The 6617-nt window shown below is 44.9% G+C and overlaps 1 protein-coding gene across 1 annotated transcript in view; it reads right to left on the bottom strand.

Moving 5' to 3' along the window:
* ITGB5 (integrin subunit beta 5) overlaps positions 1-6617 on the bottom strand; it is a 151084-nt gene that overhangs the window by 129773 nt on the left and 14694 nt on the right. Inside the window, exon 2 of the mRNA XM_019522562.1 lies at positions 6009-6094. The gene's annotated coding sequence lies outside the window, so the exon portion shown is untranslated. The remainder of the gene's footprint in view (positions 1-6008; positions 6095-6617) is intronic.

Raw genomic sequence — 6617 nt, 5'->3', positions numbered from 1 at the left:
GGTTTTAGGTAATGGGTACAAAGGGTTCTCATTTTTCCTCCAATTCCAGCAAGGGTGGAAGGGCAACAGCAGTTTCAAGGGATTGAAGGCAAAGGATACATCCATGAAACATTTTCCTTTGTTCTATGCTACTGAACAAAACACACTCGCAAAGAAGCCCTTAACACCATTCACTTCCGTTTGGACACCTTGCATCTTCTCCTTATGAATAACTGAATTCACTGTTTCATCATAGCCCCCGTCTTCCAACATGTACTTCCATGAGCCAGGAGAATCAGCATTTGCTTCTCTGCTTTTAACCAGGAGAGCCACCTGGTTCGCAGGAACCCAGGGGACCAATTGGTACCAAACTGTTACTACAGACAAGCCCTCTCCCGTTGTTACAGTCTGATGGGAAGAAAGATGGTAGAGTTTGGTGGTTAATCTCAGAAAATGAATAGGGAAAACCAATATACAATTTTTTTAGGCACAAAGATTATAGACAGCAGATAGAAAAGGTGGTAGCATATCCTACTCAGATCTGTGTTCCAGGTGTCTCCACAGAAAACACCTCCTTTGGAGCATGCCGCCTCTAACAACATTAGCAAAATTTCGGTATGAGAAAAGATATATATGTCCCAAATGGAAACATTAATTGAACACAATTTATTGCTAGAGGACTGTCAGACAAGCACTAAACCAAAGCTGTTTTTACCCCTAAACTCCCAGACCTCCAAAGTCTTGAATCTGCCACTCAAATAAAAGGCCACGGTGCCAATGATTTAGTGCAATTATTCAAAGTCCGTGATCACTGACATCTTACCCCCTAGCTCCTTGCTCCCCACTCCCCTTCCACCAGTGGGAAAAACAGTGAAGCCCAGACACAGAAAGTTAGTGACAAATGGTCTGGATGCCCCACCAAGAGCCTGACTGGCATTGACAGGACTCGGCGACTACTGCAAAGGAATTAAAAGGAGACACTCGCTTCTCTGTAATCAAGGCAATAGAACTGCAGCCAGCAGAGCTGTTCTGCTCAAATAGGTCGATCAGCTCGTGTTGCATAATAACCCAAGCTTTAAATCCAAGCACAAACAGCTGTGAATTACCAGCTACACCCAGTAGACTTCAGCCCCAGCTTGCTGCCAAAGGTTGAGCAGCCCTGGAGGTGACAACACCTGCTAAATGGATCCAGTCCCTTCCTCTCTGGGGAAGGTCATGGAAAAGCAGCAACATCCACTTGTAAGGGAAATGATCAGTGCTGAGATGCTTCCTCAGCCTGACGAAGAGAGTTCATGCCTGAAACTTGCAAAGAAGAATTGTTTCCAACTATTTGAGTCGGTCTAATAAAAGATATCAGATTTACCCAATGAACCTTGCCTGCCTTCAGAGATGTACACCTACCAAAGTGCCCAAAAGATACAGCAGCTGTCAGAGACATCATCAGACCCTAATGGACCCTGGATGGAAACGGAAAATGCCTTTAAAGAATGACCCAGGTCCCTGTTCCCACTGCAAGTGCATGGTTCCCATTGATCACTGCAGTACAAAACCTTGGGGTCCTCTTGACTCTCCATCCAGATAGCATTAGTGCATTAAGCCAACACCTTTCACCTCCTGCTTGCAAGGAAGCTTCAGCCCCTTCTTCCCACATAAGGGCCTGGCCATGCCAATCCAGGCATCTGTCATCTTGCCCCTCGATCACTTTAGTGTCTGTACAGAAGATGTTGCAATGCTCGACTTCCAGACGCCTCGGACCTCCAGGGTGGACTCCAGAACCCAGCACTGCGTATCCCAGGCTCCCTATACAGTGCACAGGGAAAGTCAGCCCCTCAAAAGAGCGATCCTGGGCAGGGGCAACTTAGGGACAGATGACAGAGAACAGCAACCCTGCCCCCAGAATTATTTCTGATCTATAATTCAGTGACTGCATAATGTAAAATCCATAAAACAGACTTGAACAGAAACCAGAACCCAGGTTGCCCGGCTCCTCTCCAGCCAGGTGCTTAGATACTACAGTGAGAGGCAGCAATATAAAACCTTAAAATTGTTCTCCACTGAGAGTCCTATATCTATGGGAAATTGCTGTTCAGAGGCCAACAAGTTCTTTAAACATCTTTTCCCTCCCTCATGATCAAAAGGAAGAGCGATCCAAAAACAACTAATGACACTTAAAAAGGGTCACTTGTTCCAGCTTGTTGCAGAAGTGGTTATGGCACATTCAATCATGGAAATCCAAGCCAACAGCTCTGTACCTGCAGGGAAAGTTCGGCAGCTGCCAGCTGCACAACAGATCTTAGGTGGCAACCTTTAAGGCATTTCTACTTTAAAGAGAGACTATCAAACAGTATCCATGGATTCCATGATAATACCCCGTTTTGACTGTGCTCCATTTACAAGCAAGCCTATATTTTTCAGTACTGGGTGATCCATCAGGATAGTAGTACATGAACAAATATTGCAGGGCCTGTCAAAGGTTTAAGTCGTCAGTGACCTGCAAAGATGACTCGTGAAATCTATCCCTAAATCCTTCAGGACAGTGCAAGATAAGCATAAAACACAGACTAGCATACTAACTGGGTTTTACTCCCAAGCAACTTGAGTTTTGTAAAAGCCATTCCTATCTACAATATTCTAGGGCTAGGAACAACTCCCTGAACTGTTTACAACCCAGGGCCTCCATATTTTATGCTGCCAGAAAATGCATGTTCTAACCAAATGCTGAACGCTCGGGTTGAAGACTCCAATCAGTGAAAAGACAAAAGTAAAACTGACTATAAAATCCAGATTTGGTAGGTGTAGCTGACAAGATTACTGGATTGTCACTGTTTGAGTTTAATAGAAATGGAGGGGGGGAAAAAAAGACAAAACAGTAAGAAGTGAAGTAGAAGGCCAATGTACGTAGAAGTGTTTGGGGTATTGATTCTGAAAATCTAGGGTGATATTTATAATGCAGAGAAGGAAATTTGTCTTTGAAAAAAAATTACATGGACACCCAGCTTGCCAATTTACAATGCCATCAGTTTGCTATATCCCATCAGAATAAGATAACATTACAGACAGGTTTCTTTTTTTTAATCCCATGCCAAAAAATATATGGTGCGCTGGATACTAAAGCTGAACCAAAAGACATTGATCGCTATTGTAACAGTTTTTAACATATCATTTCTGCAGACAGTTTGAAACAGCTAGTTAAATAGGTACTCCAGCCTGGTAGCAGACAAGTACTTTTCTGTGTGCCCCCTCCTCCAATTCCATTTAAGAGCTTTTTAAAAAGGTTTGCTTGCTATGTAACAGTCACACAGCTCATACTAAAAGCCAATCTACAATTAGCAGCCTGCAGCAACCACCAGACAAACATTTGCATTGGCAGAGTTGTATCAAAATTGCCTTTTGCTGCCAACAAAGGGAGGTGGGGGCGAACACACACACACACACACACCCCTACTTCGTTATCCCCACTTAATAGACAGCATTCCTGTATTCTCATATCACCACCACAGATGACTTGGCTTAAAGAAGAGTTTCTTACAGCTGTATACAAGATGTCTCAAAAGCAGAGGCTATTGCTGCTCTCCTGCTCCTTCCACACATTATTCAACCCCTTGAAAAGCCATGCAAACTAGTACAACTCTAGGTAACACAGCATTAGCAGTGTTAACAGGTTTCCTTGGAAAAGCTGAAGCTGCGTCGATGAATACATGAAAGCTAACAAAGTGCCTCAGCACTAAAGCAGTTCTGGCAGGCTGAAAAGCAGAGCCCACGCGGAAGAAAGGTCTGCATAAAATGTCCTAGCCTAGAAAGAAAAGTGGCCGTGGAGAAGTGGGCTGTTAACGGGAGGCTGAGACAACCAGAGAGTTTCATTCCCAGCCAGCCGAGTCAGTGGTCACACAAGCAGGGGAGCCTCTTCGGGTGCAGATCGAGGGGCTGGCAATACGATGGCCATGTTAAATCCCTGCAGCTTTTTGTTCTTTGCACAATGGCTCATGCTCAGGTCCTTAGGCAGGCTCATAAAAGGGTTATTAATAGAACTCCTTCAGCATTTTTTTTCATTACAGGATCAGCTCACTTGTTAAAAGAAAGGGAGGGACACACAAAAAACAACAATGCTCAGAGCCCGGCAAGCACACATGGTACATGGCAACAAGGACGCCCTGTATGCCGATTCAAAGCGAGCTGGAAGCAGATATAACAGCTGCCTTGCTGATGCTAGCATTTTAACCAGCTTTGCACCAATCTGAGTGACCACACAAGGTGCAGGGAAAGGGTAAGTAGGCTCCCACGGTCTCTCTCAAAGTTGCATGTCTCTCCTTCCTTGAAGTGACAGATTTGCTCCCCTGACTCCTACCAGAATGAGGAGAAGGGAACAAACTCCAGGACACCTGGTTTCTTCAGTCTCGTCCACACTGCGTCAGAGACCTGTGACCTCCCCTGTCCCAAGCATGGCTGAGGACTCCCTTGCTGGCCAGCGCGCCCAGAAAGCCCACTGGACGTATACTGGATTGCAAATAGATTGCCAGGTCAGCATCTAGAGGTGGGATCATACAGACCAATGCCTAATTTATGAGAGAGTAAAACACACTTAACATTACCGGGCTAAGCAACACGGCTGTGCTGGGGAAAGGGAACTTGTCCATAAATCCTTACGCAGCAAAAAACTAAACAGCAGCAGTGCCTCAGACCCTGCATGACATAAGTCTTTCTAGGCAAAGTTACCATAGGGTTTTTTTTTTCCATCACAGCATATTTCCTCTGCAGCCCAGGGCTCAGACTCATAACTTACCAACTACATCTAAACACAGGGCCCAGGCCTGCCAGGAAGCAAGCACTCTGTGCATACACCACAAGCTCTTGGACTCTTTTGTTTCCCTGTGAGCACCATGCATAATGGAGAATACCGGGTACCTAATAATTAAAGGATATTGGCGGATTAGATAGAAGACATACTGTAAACGCCCCCACCGTGCAGCACCACCCTCCCAGGTAAATGTGCCTGTACAAGGGATACGTAAGGGAGGGAATTGTGACTCAGAGTCACGGTTCTCTCCCCAACCCTACCTATATTTCGGGGCAGGAAACAGGCTACTCCCAGCCAACACCTGCCACAGATCACCTCCTCCTCCATACTGGCTCAGCTGTCCTTTCCTACACCTTCCACCCAGAGTTGGGAAGGTAGGTAGCAACCCGGACAAGCCTTCTCTTCTCCCTACGCCCCCAGCCATCCAGCCGCGGAGCACACAGTTCAAAGCAAAGGGGGTTTGCCAGACAAAGATCTGAGTCTCGCACTAGATTGCCCAAACAGAGACCCTAATCCTTAAGCAGTCTGCAATTCTCCTGCATCCGGACACTAAAGAAATAATCCGATCCTTTTCATCCACACAAGGTCTGCAGGATGCCTCTTCCTACACCTGACCTTTTAGACAGTGTCATTCTGCAAACTTTATAAAAGGGGAAAAAAAAGACCAAAAATGTCCAAAATGACTAATGACAAAAAGATGACACCTTTTTTCCAGCCTGTATTGGCACAGTAGCCAGCCCACAAAACGTTACAAAGGCCAGGGCGTGGCGTCATTAGAAGTCCAGAAAGCCCCGTTAACAATATGAGCATGGCAGAAGTCCTCAGCAACAAGCATTTACTTTTCCAACGTCATGAAACTTTCAGCAGCAAGCAGACATTTGCAAATATGAAGCCCCACGTATGGGATTCATTTAAAAAAAAGAAAAAGAAACCTGCTGATTCAGGTTGGCCATTACACTGAGCAAGCTCCAATCGGCAAGTGTATTTAGGATGCAGAGAAAGGAATAAGCAGACCTACTTCTTAGTTTGCCAAGAAATTTATAGACCACATGTGTGTCACCATAAAGTCTGCCAGGGATGGAAGAGCTCTCCCTCCCTATATCAGCCTTTCACTGCGGAGGGATGGTGTTGGGAAAGGACAAGAGGGAGAAGAGGAACTAAGAACCTGCCTTTTTCTTGCATTAAGTAATTTATACTGAGTCACAGGAAAAGCAGAACAAGGCAGAGTACCTACCTCTTTGGAGCACCACGCACATTTGGGATGAATGAGCAGACAATCTTCACAAGAGGTAGCGCTTCCATTCGTGCAAATATTGAGACCTTCAACAACAAAGAACGAAAAAACAGGGTCATCAAATGGATTGAAATGCATCACAGGGAGCTTCTTGCAACACACAGCACGCTTGACTTAGCGTAAACCCAAATGTTTTCAAGTGGAAAGAATCTTCCCAAAGTTCAAGCCGGGGAAGGCCATGAAAGAAAATCTACCTTCTAAAAGCTGATAATAAGCTGGCGCTTTAATTATGGAAGCAATTAGCTCACATGGCCCTTGCTGATTTCAGAAAGTGCTGCGAACCTCTGAAAATCAAAGGAAAAATTAGATGGCACTGCTCAAAAAAGATCAGTGAATTTTGGTAGAGCAAGTAGCTGATTATTCTAATAAAGTAATCCCAAAGCTCTTCCTAGCACATAACAGTCATTACGTTACTTTGAAATATTATCAGCAAACCCAGCTGACTTTAAAGCGATGCTAGCCTATATTCCAAATTATTCCTTTCCATCCAAATGCATTAAGTTGCGTAGAACACTAATAAATCCCTGTCATCTTAAAAATGGGCTGTTC

Source organism: Gavialis gangeticus, unplaced genomic scaffold (assembly GCF_001723915.1).
Source record: "Gavialis gangeticus isolate Ggan-Ray unplaced genomic scaffold, GavGan_comp1, whole genome shotgun sequence".
NCBI classification, from domain to species: Eukaryota; Metazoa; Chordata; order Crocodylia; family Gavialidae; genus Gavialis; species Gavialis gangeticus.
The sequence above is the reverse complement of the archived record's forward strand: the minus strand, read 5'-3'. Positions and strand labels throughout refer to the sequence as shown.